Source organism: Macrobrachium rosenbergii, unplaced genomic scaffold, assembly GCF_040412425.1.
Source record: "Macrobrachium rosenbergii isolate ZJJX-2024 unplaced genomic scaffold, ASM4041242v1 13903, whole genome shotgun sequence".
Classification (NCBI taxonomy): domain Eukaryota; kingdom Metazoa; phylum Arthropoda; class Malacostraca; order Decapoda; family Palaemonidae; genus Macrobrachium; species Macrobrachium rosenbergii.
In genome coordinates, this window is record NW_027100723.1 from 617,646 (window position 1) to 632,998 (window position 15,353).

The window sequence follows — 15,353 nt, forward strand, 5'->3', positions numbered from 1 at the left end:
CAATGGGGGCGGGGTTAGGGGTAGGTTGTAAAGGCCAAGGGACGTAGGGGAGCGGGGGGAATGGGTTGAGAAGTCCTAAACGCCGAGAGAAGAACCAGATTCACGAGAATGAAATCTTTCCTCCAACAAACCGCCAATGGATTCTGAGTCAATCTCAACAGAGATGAATTGAGAGCACGCTTTCATACCGGTATTGTTCGGGGGCTCGTGAACTGTTCCTGGGATTGTTAGCAGTGTGTTTGCACGCGGGCGTGTGTAGAGAGAGAGAGAGAGAGAGAGAGAGAGAGAGAGAGAGAGAGAGAGAGAGAGACGCTATTTAAACCCCGAGTCAAATGCGAATGAAAATCGAGTTGGACAACGCGATAAAATCTAGTTCCCCCAATTACGTTTTATCATGTTTTTATGGTATTAGTTCCCCCAAAACTATTTGTTATGCTGCTTGGCAATGTTCCGCGATAATCAAAAGCTTTGCCCCAAACCCCCTGCCAGTTTATCTTTGCTTTTTTCAGAGAAAGTTCCAAAACTTTTTCCAAAGATATTGTCACAGAGTTAATACAGATAAATAAACATGAGTAAACATGGAATGAAGGCATTCGGGTCGTTTCGGCCGTAAGCACGTTTACGTGCAAAATGGGCGCCGTGTTTAGTACCAGCCCCTTGGGGATGTACGTAAAACATAAAATAATAACGGTAAATGCCATAAACAAAACGGTAAATACCATAAACATAACGTCTTACATTGTTTTGAATGTTACGGCCTAAGTGACTTACGGCCGAAACGACCAGGACCGGAATGAACTATGGATATGGATGATAGTCCTGACAGTCCTGTGAACAATGATTAATGATGGGAAAAATGGTGGAAATGCAAAGTGTTCCCAAATATTCCTACAAAACTACTATTTTGACACAGTTAATCAACACTAAATAACACAGAGTAAGTTAATAATAATCCTAACAGACTTGTGAATAATAATGAATGAAAATGCAGGTGAATAGTGCATAACATAATTTATTAACGGATGGAAAGGCATGAAAAATACATCATGGAAAAGAAATGGTTTTACTCACCTAATCTTGCGAAGTTGCAATAGTCCCTAGACAGGCCGAGGTTACCAACAAGAGAGTGGGGGGGGGGGGCGGGGCGGGGCGTTGCTGGCAGGCAGAGCTGAAGAGACAACGCCACAAACTGAGTCTGTCAAGCGCCGAGCGGACTGACAGAATTGGCAGCCGCCTTCATTGCAGGGGAAGGAGCCACAGACAGATATTTTTCCCTGCTGTGCCTTTTGTTCTTGCTCCGGGTGAGAGACGCATCTGTTCCAACCAGCCTCAGCCTCTTATCAACAAGAGCTTTCGTGAGCCACTCCCGAGAGGAGCCTTTCTTCTTCACATACGAAAACCAACCTTATAATAGCGAATGACAATCTTGCTGTAGTATTATGACTTCGCCGCGGTGGCATTAGGTTGGACACACCCTAGAACAGCCTCTTTCATATTACTGGTGTTGTTGGTGCCCTTCAGGTCCTTTATTGCTGCTGTCCCTTCCTCCCTCAGACAACTCTTCCTTTGCATCCTGGGTCCTCCCCCTCATGGGAGTTTGGGTACATGGAAACAAAGGCTGTTTTGTAGATTGTTATCTCCGTCCGTGCACTGAAGGGAGGAGCAAAGTAGCTCAGTGTCCACTTACCTCTTTCTTCTGCCTCAGATCGCTTCCTCTGGATAGGTTCCCTAGCTGCGAATATCTCTTTGGAGGTCTGCTGCTGCTGCTGCTGTCTGCAATTCGTAGTCCCCCCACTGGACCCCCACTTTGTCAAAACACTGATGTCAGTCACTGCTTTCCTCTTGACCCTCGCCTATCACGACACTGCCTTGTTCAGTTTAATTTAACAATCATCTGGACACGTAGCGGTCATTCCACAGAAATGCACAAACGAAAGACGGTCGAATTTTCAAATGATCTCACCTCTGCCGCATTATATGCAGCATTTTGTATATATTCAGTCAAACAATGTTACCAACAATCATCCAAAACAGCTCTAGGCTGCCTTTTCGATAGAAGCCACCGTCACACACACAGATATTTCCCATTTTGCTTTTTTTTCCACACTATTAGAGGTGGGCCCAGCCAAATGCACACATTTCAGTAGAACCTAAGTTCCCTGAACTCATTCTAGCGTTAATATTGAAACCCAAACACTAACACGGCCTCCATCAGGCAACACTACCAAAAGCCCTGCAAGGAGAACGGCCTGTATCTAAGAGTCATGACTTTTCCTATAACGGCCCTCCATAAAAATCGTGCGCGAATTGGCTGGCCTACTTCATGTCGTGTATTCTCGACGACAAAAATTCTGGATAATGACTCCAAAAACGTGGTGAGCTGCTTCATCCCACGAGAAACTAAACAAAGCCATATCCGAGGAGGCCAGACAGGTTCTCCGTGACTACAGCGACAAGACTGTTGACATCTTCTTCTGAAGAAGAATGGCCCTCCCCCCTCCCTCCCGCAGGTTGTTGTCGTGTCCGAATATTTCCCTCCCAAGTTGTCCTGAAACCACCGGGCGGGTTTCCTTTCCCCCTCTGACTGAGCTGTTATCGGTGCCCCCCACCCCCCGTCCCCGGGGTGCAATGCTCAATAAACATATTCCATAGAGGACGCAATATCCTACTCAGGTCCTTGCCCGGTCGGCGTTCCAAAGGCTAATTGCCTCATTTGGGATCATGTCAATACCAGAAGGTAGAACTTTTGACAAGAACAGACTTCTCAAAATATGCAAGATACCAGGAACTAGATGTAGGTTCAATTTTGTATCCGCTAAGAATACCTGAGGTGTCCTATGCACATACTGTATATAGATATTTAATGTATGTATGTATGTATGTATGTATGTATGTATGTATGTATGTATGTATGTATGTAGGTATGTATGTATGTATGTATGTATGTATGTATGTAGCCTCTGGAATTTTTGGGAGACCAGAACAATTTAGTGTCCTACTAACGTCTATTACGCACAGGAAGTTGCAATACATTGCAGTTTCCCTGTAATAAGAATGTTTCAGGCAAGGCAAATTTCGCCCAAATAGCAAGGGTATATAATATAGCCTTAGGATTTTTTTTCTTGGCAAACAAAATTTTCCTTCGAACTGCATAAAATGCAATACATTGACATTCTGATCACAAAAATACGTATGAAATTGCAACATATTGCAATGCCCTTGCAATACAGCAATGTTGCAAGCCAGCCAAAGTTCTCTAGCATGGCGAGGATATTGATTTAAGGATTTTTTCGTCGAACAAACCAACTGTTCCTTCAGACTGGATCATTAATATGCCTACGAAATTGCAATACGTCGCAAATTCCTTGCAATCTGGCAATGTTGCAATGAGACCAAGACTCGTCAGAAAGCAAAGCTATAGCCTAAGAAAGGAATATAGAGGTTAGGACAAAGGACCTATGAGGTCATTCAGCGCTGGAAAGGAAATTGAGAGTAGAGAGGTTTGAAAGGTTAAGTAACAGGAGGAGGAAAACCTCAAAGCAGGTGAAGAAGCACTAGAAATCAGTTGTTAGGAGAGGATGGATAGCAAGGTGGAAGAAAGATAATGTGAATGGAGGTACAGTAAAAGGAATGAAAGGGGTTTCAGCTAGGGGCCATGGAAGGGTTGCCGCAAAGAACCTTTAGTAATGCCTGCAGTGCACCCCGTGAGCTTCACTGATGGCACTAGCCCCCTCCCCAGCCCCTACCCCCTATGGGGGCTATAGCCTAAGGATTTGTTCGTAAGGCAAATTGATCTTGCTTTCGATCTGGATAAAACGCAGCTTATTTAAGGCCCGCCAGGGACGATTGAATATTGAAGATTCGTGCCATTATGCTCTTTTTATGAATGATTTATTCCCAACTGGTGCTGTATTCTGTTATCTCAATACAAATATACTCTTATATAATGAGGGAAAGCTTCTCATAAAAATAATTTAGCTAGATTTTCACATCCGTCCTTGAGAATGCAGTGGGCACACTTGCTCTGATGTTCTTCTTACGTGGCTAATAGATGGCGTTCACGACTTGCTTGTGGTTGAAAATGTTGTCGAGAAAGGACCGCATGGGGACCACGTGGCCGCCTTAGACTATTTGGAGAGTTGAAGACAAAACTAAATTACGATTTCGTGATTAATTTTCGGTAAAATTTCATTTGATAAGGAATAATAAAGTCTCAATCATTATTCTTTTTGGTAGACAGGAGACTGAAACTGAACTCATACTCAAACGTACTGTATATGATCACATGACCCTTGCAGTTTAATTTCATATATATGAAATTGAATCATAACAAATGAATAACTCCGATACATATACCCATATCGTAGCCCCACAACTAAGGCCATGAAAAGTTCACACTGAAACGTGAAACTAAACAAACAGGAGGGATATGATTTATGCCTTAATGAAACCATATGTCGACGCGGGAAAAGCCAGGCATTTTTTTTCCCCTCGGCGCAATTATAAACCACCATACCCAGCGCGGTCATAAACAGCCATTTTCGCGGCAAAGGAAAGATTCGTAACTGAATTTCGGCTCACTTGATTAAGCACATGGTCTTTTCCCACCTCAGAGTAAAGTAAAAAAAAAAAAAGATTTACAAATGAACAGGTCCCCTTGTTGGACTCTATAAGGATGATTTGGGACGCTTTACCTTTTTCCTTCCCCTCTCTATGACGAACAAAAAAAAGAACCATTGGAACATTTCCCCCCGCTGCCCAGTCAACTGTGTGGGACCAAGGAAAGGCCTTTTTGAAAGCAGCCGCGGAGAGGAGCAGTCCACTTGTATGACTCGGGGAGAAAACTGAGTGATTGAGGAGGTAAGCGCCATTGTGTACTGAGATTTATAGACTAAGAGGCGGGGTTGCTGCTGACGAATACCAATTAATAACAACAGAGCAGTAGATACAATGAAAATACAGAACTTGTTTGCCGAGTATTGTTAGAGGTCAGGTGCATAAAGTTAACAATGGCGTTCCCACTTCAGGAATGTATGAAGTCAGCAGACCATGGGGAACTGCGACAGAAGGTCCTAACAGTGGGAAAGCAAACGATTTGTAAGTAAAAAAGGATATTATTTTGTTAGTTAAGAAATCATTATGGGTTATTTTGCCAAGAGATCGTCATAATTTGATAATGAATTAACGCATTAGAGGTCGTAAGGGGTTAGACTAGGGTGAAACGTGCACATGGGCTGGGATAACGGACGGGTAGAGCTCGCTCATAGCATTTTCATTCATTGAAGAGTATGGCAATGCTTAATGTATATTCCTTAAAAGATTCTATGTTATTTAATTGTTCTAGTTATTTAATTGTTCTATGTGCAACTTTAGTTATTTAATTGTTCTATGTGCAACTTTAGTTATTTAATTGTTGTAGTAATGAATGAGAAATTGACAATGTAAGTTAAGGATTTACCTGTCTTAGTGTAAAGAGTTTTCATTTGATTAAAAATGCAGAATTGTCACTACTGTGAATATTTATGTTATGTTCATTTTTCAGTGACCGATTGCGATTGTGCTTGAAATAAAGTCAAGCGAGTGACAGTCGATGTTTCAATCAATACCCACTCAGGGCCCTCTACAGTCACAAATCGCATTTGGTTCCCTCCCCTGGCGAAGCTGAGCGGAGAAGAAGAAAGGACAAGGGGATTAGCAAGTTTTCAAAATACGTCCGCTGCCACGCTGCGCCCAAGGAAGAACAGGAGGGCGAAAGCTAAGTCTACGCATGTGTGAAACCCTTGTCGATTTCATCATAGCAAAATTTAAGCATGATGATTATTATAGGTGTCGTCATAATCGACAAGTCGCTTATGAGTGACGTTGTTTGAATGCTAGGTAGGAACATTGTTATAAACCGCCAAAGGTGAGGCGTGATTTGTCAGAGGTGTCAGCGCAAGTGAAATACTAGTTATCAAGGACATGGTGGTCCTACAACGAATGCATTCAGTTTGTGTATCGCCGACGGTGTTAGGAGGAATTCATTAGAAGTGTCGGCAAAAGTAACATTAATTTGCAAGGAACAGGTTGATTCTTCAATGGATGCATTAAAATGTTCATGAGCGAGGTTTAACGAATTTTGGCATCTCATTAATATTTAACAGTTATTGATGAAGGTAGACCTTTAAAGTCCAAAATTCTGATGTCTGCTTAAGTTTATTTCTACTGGAGGACCGTTAAGGCAGTAGTGAGGGGCTGGTTGAGTTATGGTAATTAATTTTGTTTTGGGGCATTATTCAACAGGATAATCTTGTACGTTGTCTTGCGTGATAAACATTTGGGTCATTTGATGTGAGGATTGTTGGTTACTGGGCGGCGGTTTATGTGCGTAAAGTGTATTTAACTAGGGTTCTTACAATCTTACCTTTTCAAAAAAAAAAAAATTATATATAGCTATACGTTGTGACGGTTTCCAGATTTGGACCGTTTCTCCTGGGAGGGAGATCAAAATGCAACACAAGTAAAAAGATGCGATGATCTGGAATGATCAAAATGCCAAACAAGTAAAAAGATGCGATGATCTGGAATGATCAAAATGAAACACAAGTAAAAGATGCGACGTTCTGGAATGATCAAAATGAAAAACACAAGTAAAAAGATGCGATGATCTAGAATTTCAAAATGAAACACAAGTAAAAGATGCGATGATCTGGAATGATCAAAATGAAACACAAGTAAAAAGATGCGATGATCTGAAATGATCAAATGCAACACAAGTAAAAGATGCGATGATCTGGAATGATCAAAATGAAACACAAGTAAAAGATGCGATGATCTGGAATGATCAAAATGAAATGCGATGAAAACACAAGTAAAAAGATGCGATGATCTGGAATGATCAAATGCAACACAAGTAAAATGATCTGGAATGATCAAAAGAAACAAGTAAAAAGATGCGATGATCAAAATGCGATGATCTGGAATGATCAAAATGAAAACAAGTAAAAAGATGCTGGAATGATCAAAAGGAAACAAATGATCATGATCTGGAATGATCAAAATGAAACACAAGTAAAAAGATGCGATGATCTGGAATGATCAAAAATGAAACACAAGTAAAAAGATGCGATGATCTGGAATGATCAAAATGAAACACAAGTAAAAAGATGCGATGATCTGGAATGATCAAATGCGATGAAACAAAAAAACACAAGTAAAAAGATGCGATGATCTGGAATGATCAAAATGAAACACAAGTAAAAAGATGCGATGATCTGGAATGATCAAAATGAAACACAAGTAAAAAGATGCGATGATCTGAAATGATCAAAATGCAACACAAGTAAAAAGATGCGATGATCTGGAATGATCAAAATGAAACACAAGTAAAAAGATGTAAATGATCAAAATGAACACAAGTAAAAGAATGATCTGATGATCTGGAATTATCAAAATGAAACACAAGTAAAAAGATGCGATGATCTGAATGATCAAAATGAAACACAAGTAAAAGATGCGATCTGGAATGATCAAAATGGAATGATCAAAATGATCAAAATGAAACACAAGTAAAAAGATGCGATGATCTGGAATGATCAAAAAGAAACACAAGTAAAAAGATGCGATGATCTGGAATGATCAAAATGAAACACAAGTAAAAAGATGCGATGATCTGGAATGATCAAATGAAACACAAGTAAAAAGATGCGATGATCTGGAATGATCAAAATGAAACACAAGTAAAAAGATGCAATGATCTGGAATGATCAAAATGAAAACACAAGTAAAAAGATGTGATGATCTGGAATGATCAAAATGAAACACAAGTAAAAAGATGCGATGATCTGGAATGATCAAAATGCAACACAAGTAAAAAGATGAAATGATCAAAATCCAACACAAGTAAAAGATGCGATGATCTGAATGATCAAAATGAAACACAAGTAAAAAGATGCGATGATCTGGAATGATCAAAATGAAACACAAGTAAAAAGATGCGATGATCTGGAATGATCAAAATGAAAACACAAGTAAAAAGATGCATGATCTGGAATGATCAAAATGAAACACAAGTAAAAGATAAAAAGATGCGATTCTGGAATGATCAAAATGAAACACAAGTAAAAATATGCGATGATCTGGAATGATCAAAATGAAACACAAGTAAAAGATGCGATGATCTGGAATGATCAAAATGAAACACAAGTAAAAGATGATGATCTGGAATGGTCAAAATGAAACACAAGTAAAAAGATCAAATGATCAAAATGAAACACAAGTAAAAAGATGCGAATCTGGAATGATCAAATGAAACACAAGTAAAAGATGCGATGATCTGGAATGATCAAAATGAAACACAAGTAAAAAGATGCGATGATCTGGAATGATCAAAATGCAACACAAGTAAAAAGATGCGACGATCTGGAATGATCAAAAGGAAACACAAGTGAAAAGATGCGATGATCTGGAATGATCAAAATGAAACACAAGTAAAAAAGATGCGATGATCTGGAATGATCAAAATGAAACACAGGTGAAAAGATCTGATCTGGAATGATCAAATGAAACAAAGTAAAAAAGATGCGATGATCTGGAAACACAAGATCGAATCTGGAATGATCAACAACACAAGTAAAAATCTGATATCAAAATGGACGATCTGGAATGATCAAAAGGAAACACAAGTGAAAAGATGCGATTATCTGGAATGATCAAAATGAAACACAAGTAAGAAGATGCGATGATCTGGAATGATCAAAAAGCAACACAAGTAAAAAGATGCGATGATCTGGAATGATCAAAATGATCTGAAACACAAGTAAAAGATGCGAATCTGGAATGATCAAAATGTAAAAAAAGATGCGACGATCTGGAATGATCAAAAGGAAACACAAGTGAAAAGATGCGATGATCTGGAATGATCAAAATGAAACACAAGTAAAAAGATGCGATGATCTGGAAAAAATGAAAAAGATGCATCAATGATCAAAAGAAAAGATGCGATGATCTGGAATGATCAAAATGAAACACAAGTAAAAAGATGCGATGATCTGGAATGATCAAAATGAAACACAAGTAAAAAGATGCGACGATCTGGAATGATCAAAATGAAACACAAGTGAAAAGATGCGACAATGATCAAAAGGAAAACACAAGATGCGATTATCTGGAATGATCAAAATGAAACACAAGTAAAAAGATGCGATGATCTGATGATCTGTAAAAAATGATGATCTGAATGATCAAAATGAAACACAAGTAAAAAGATGCGATTATCTGGAATGATCAAAATGGATGCGATGATCTGGAATGATCAAAATGAACACAAGTAAAAGATGCGATTATCTGGAATGATCAAAATGAAAACACAAGTAAAAAAGATGCGATTATCTGGAATGATCAAAATGGAAACACAAGTAAAAAGATGCAATCTGGAATGATCAAAAGGAAACACAAGTAAAAGATGCGATTATCTGGAATGATCAAAAGGAAACACAAGTAAAAAGATGCGATTATCTGGAATGATCAAAATGAAAAGATATGACATCTGGAATGATCAAAAAACACAAGTAAAAAGATGCGATGATCTGGAATGATCAAAAGAAACACAAGTAAAAGATGCGATGATCTGGAATGATCAAAAGAAACACAAGTAAAAAGATGCGATGATCTGGAATGATCAAAATGAAACACAAGTGAAAAGATGCGATTATCTGAAATGATCAAAAGGAAACACAAGTAAAAAGATGCGATGATCTGGAATGATCAAAATGAAACACAAGTAAAAAGATGCGAATCTGGAATGATCAAAATGCAACAAGTAAAAAGATGCGATGATCTGGAATGATCAAAATGAAACACAAGTAAAAGATGCGATGATCTGGAATGATCAAAAGAAAACACAAGTGAAAAGATGCGATTATCTGGAATGATCAAAATGGAACACAAGTGAAAAGATGCGATGATCTGGAATGATCAAAATGCAACACAAGTAAAAGATGCGACGATCTGGAATGATCAAAATGAAACAAGTAAAAATGATCAAAAGTCGTAAGCGACAATCTGGAATGATCAAAAGAAACACAAGTGAAAAGATGCGATGATCTGGAATGATCAAAATGAAACACAAGTAAAAAGATGCGATGATCTGGAATGATCAAAACACAAGGAAAACATGCGATGATCTGGAATGAAAAAGAAACACAAGTAAAAGATGCGATGATCTGGAATGATCAAAAGGAAACAAAAGTAAAAAGATGCGATGATCTGGAATGATCAAAATGAAACACAAGTAAAAAGATGCGACGATCTGGAATGATCAAAAGGAAACAAGTAAAAAGATGCGATGATCTGGAATGATCAAAAGGAAACACAAGTAAAAAGATGCGATGATCTGGAATGATCAAAATGCAACACAAGTAAAAAGATGCGATGATCTGGAATGATCAAAAGGAAACACAAGTAAAAAGATGCGATGATCTGGAATGATCAAAAGAAAACACAAGTAAAAAGATGCGATGATCTGGAATGATCAAAAGGAAACACAAGTGAAAAGATGCGATGATCTGGAATGATCAAAATGAAACACAAGTAAAAAGATGCGATGATCTGGAATGATCAAAATGCAACACAAGTAAAAAGATGCGACGATCTGAATGATCAAATGAAACACAAGTAAAAAAGATGCGATGATCTGGAATGATCAAATGCAACACAAGTGAAAAGATGATTATCTGGAATGATCAAAAGGAAACACAAGTGAAAAGATGCGATGATCTGGAATGATCAAAATGAAACACAAGTAAAAAGATGCGATGATCTGGAATGATCAAAAGGAAACACAAAGTAAAAAGATGCGATGATCTGGAATGATCAAAATGCAAACACAAGTAAAAGATGCGATGATCTGGAATGATCAAAATGCAACACAAGTAAAAAGATGCGAATCAATGATCAAAAGTAAAAGTAAAAGATGCGATGATCTGAATGATCAAATGCAAACAAAGTGAAAAGATGCGATGATCTGGAATTATCAAAATGAAACACAAGTAAAAATGATCTGGAATGATGCACAAGTAAAAGATGAGATCTGGAATGATCAAAATGAAACACAAGTAAAAGATGCGATGATCTGGAATGATCAAAATGCAAAGATGTGACAAGTAAAAAAAGATGCGATGATCTGGAATGATCAAAGGGTAATGATGCGATCTGGAATGATCAAAATGAAACACAAGTAAAAGATGCGATGATCTGGAATGATCAAAATGCAAACACAAGTAAAAAGATGCGATGATCTGGAATGATCAAAAGGAAACACAAGTAAAAGATGCGATGATCTGGAATGATCAAAAGGAAACACAAGTAAAAAGATGCGATGATCTGGAATGATCAAAAGGAAACACAAGTAAAAGAGATGCGATGATCTGGAATGATCAAAATGAAAACAAGTAAAAAGATGCGATGATCTGGAATGATCAAAAGGAAACACAAGTAAAAGATGCGACGATCTGGAATGATCAAAAGAAACACAAGTAAAAAGATGCGATTATCTGGAATGATCAAAAGAAACACAAGTAAAAAAAGATGCGATGATCTGGAATGATCAAAATGCAACACAAGTAAAAGATGCGATGATCTGGAATGATCAAATGAAAACATAAGTAAAAGATGCGATGATCTGGAATGATCAAAATGCAAACACAAGTAAAAGATGCGATTATCTGGAATGATCAAAATGAAACACAAGTAAAAATGCATGATCTGGAATGATCAAAAGAAACACAAGTAAAAGATGCGATGATCTGGAATGATCAAAATGAAACACAAGTAAAAGATGATGATCTGGAATGATCAAAATGCAACACAAGTAAAAAGATGCGATGATCTGGAATGATCAAAATGATGCAACACAAATAAAAAGATGCGATGATCTGGAATGATCAAAATGAAACACAAGTAAAAAGATGCGATGATCTGGAATGATCAAAATGAAACACAAGTAAAAAGATGCGATGATCTGGAATGATCAAATGGAAACACAAGTAAAAAGATGCGATGATCTGGAATGATCAAAAATGAAACACAAGTAAAAAGATGCGATGATCTGGAATGATCAAAATGAAACACAAGTAAAAAGATGCAATGATCTGAATGATCAAAATGCAACACAAGTAAAAAGATGCGATGATCTGGAATGATCAAAATGAAACACAAGTAAAAAGATGCGATGATCTGGAATGATCAAAATGAAACACAAGTAAAAAGATGCGATGATCTGAATGATCAAAAGGAAACACAAGTGAAAGATGCAAAATCTGGAATGATCAAAAGTACAAAAAAAGATGCGATGATCTGGAAAAAGGAAACACAAGTAAAAAGATCAAAATCAAAATGAAACACAAGTAAAAGATGCGATGATCTGGAATTATCAAATGAAACACAAGTAAAAAGATGCAATGATGGAATGATCAAAAACAAAGTAAAAGATGCAATGATCTGGAATGATCAAAAGGAAACACAAGTAAAAGATGCGATGATCTGAATGATCAAAATGAAACACAAGTAAAAGATGATGATCTGGAATGATCAAAAGCAAACAAATAAAAGATGCGATGATCTGGAATGATCAAAATGAAACACAAGTAAAAGATGCGATGATCTGGAATGATCAAAATGAAACACAAGTAAAAAGATGCGATGATCTGGAATGATCAAAATGCAAACACAAGTAAAAGATGCGATGATCTGAAATGATCAAAACAAGGAAAGATGCGACATCTGGAATGATCAAAAAGATGCGATGATCTGGAATGATCAAAATGCAACACAAGTAAAAAGATGCGATGATCTGGAATGATCAAAATGAAACAAGTAAAAGATGATGATCTGGAATGATCAAAATGCAAAACAAAAATGATCAAAATGAAACACAAGTAAAAAGATGCGATGATCTGGAATGATCAAAATGAAACACAAGTAAAAGATGCGATGATCTGGAATTATCAAAATGCAACACAAGTAAAAAGATGCGATGATCTGGAATGATCAAAATGAAACACAAGTAAAAGATGCGATCTGGAATGATCAAAATGCAACACAAGTAAAAAGATGCGATGATCTGGAATGATCAAAATGAAACACAATGTAAAAGATGATCTGGAATGATCAAAATGAAACACAAGTAAAAGATCTGGAATGATCAAAATGCAACACAAGTAAAAAGATGTGATGATCTGGAATGATCAAAATGCAAGTAAAAAAAAAAATGCGATGATCTGGAATGATCAAAATGCAACACAAGTAAAAGATCTGATCTGGAATGATCAAAATGAAAACAAGTGATCAAATGAAAAGATGCGATGATCTGGAATGATCAAATGAAACACAAGTAAAAAGATGCGATGATCTGGAATGATCAAAATGAAACACAAGTAAAAAGATGCGATGATCTGGAATGATCAAAATGAAACACAAGTAAAAAGATGCATGATCTGGAATGATCAAAATGAAACACAAGTAAAAAGATGCGATGATCTGGAATGATCAAAATGAAACACAAGTAAAAAGATGCGATGATCTGGAATGATCAAAATGAAACACAAGTAAAGATGCGATGATCTGGAATGAAATCAAAAGATGATGAAATGATCAAATGCAACACAAGTAAAAAGATGCGATGATCTGGAATGATCAAATGAAAAAGATGATCTGGAATGATCAAAATGCAACACAAGTAAAAAGATGCGATGATCTGAATGATCAAAATGCAACACAAGTAAAAATGATGATCTGAATGATCAAAAGGAAAACACAAGTAAAAGATGCAATGATCTGGAATGATCAAAATGAAACACAAAGTAAAAGATGATGCTGAATGATCAAAATGAAACACAAAAAAAGATGCGATGATCTGGAATGATCAAAAAAACACAAAGTGAAAAGATGCGATGATCTGGAATGATCAAAATGAAACACAAGTAAAAAGATGCGATGATCTGGAATGATCAAAAGGAAACACAAGTAAAAGATGCGATGATCTGGAATGATCAAAAGGAAACAGATGCGATGATCTGGAAAAATGATCAAAAAAAGATGCGATGATCTGGAATTATCAAAATGAAACACAAGTGAAAAGATGATGGAATGATCAAAATGAAACACAAAGTAAAAGATCGATGATCTGGAATGATCAAAATGAAACACAAGTAAAAAGATGCGATGATCTGAATTATCAAAATGAAACACAAGTGAAAAGATGCAAATCTGAATGATCAAAAGGAAATACAAATAAAAAGATGCGATGATCTGGAATGATCAAAATGAAACACAAGTAAAAAGATGCGATGATCTGGAATGATCAAAATGAAACACAAGTAAAAAGATGCGATGATCTGAATGATCAAAATGAAACGAAAAGATGCGATCTGAATGATCAAAAGGAAACACAAAAAAGATGCGATGATCTGGAATTATCAAAAGGAAACACAAGTGAAAAAGATGCGATTATCTGGAATGATCAAAATGAAACACAAGTAAAAGATGCGATGATCTGGAATGATCAAATGAAACACAAGTGAAAAGATGCGATGATCTGGAATTATCAAAAGGAAACACAAGTAAAAAGATGCGACGATCTGGAATGATCAAAAGAAAACACAAATAAAAGATGCGATGATCTGGAATGATCAAATGAAACATAAGAAAAAGATGCGATGATCAAATGAAACATCAATGAAAATGAAACACAAGTAAAAGATGTGATGATCTGAATGATCAAAATGAAACACAAGTAAAGATGCGATGATCTGAATGATCAAAATGAAACATGGCGTAAAAAGATGCGATGATCTGGAATTATCAAAATGCAAAACAAGTAAAAGATGCGATGATCTTAATGATCAAATGGAAATACAAGCAAAAAAAGATGCGATGATCTGAATGATCAAAATGAAAACTCAAGTAAAAAAGATGCGACGATCTGAAATGACCAAAATGAAACACAAGTAAAAAGATGCGACGATCTGGAATGATCAAAATGAAACAAGTAAAAAGATGCGATGATCTGAATGGTCAAAATGAAACATGAAAAGATGCGATGATCTGAATTATCAAAAAGAAACATGGTGAAAGATGCGATTATCTGAATGATCAAAAGAAACACAAGTAAAAAGATGTGAAGATCTGGAAATGATCAAAAATGAAAACAAGTAAAAAGATGCGATGATCTGAATAATCAAAACAAAACACAAGTAAAAAGATGCACGATCTGGAATGATCAAAATGAAACGCAAGTAAAAAGATGCGATGATCTGAATTATCAAAATGCAACACAAGTAAAAAGATGCGATGATCTGAATTATCAAAAAGAAACA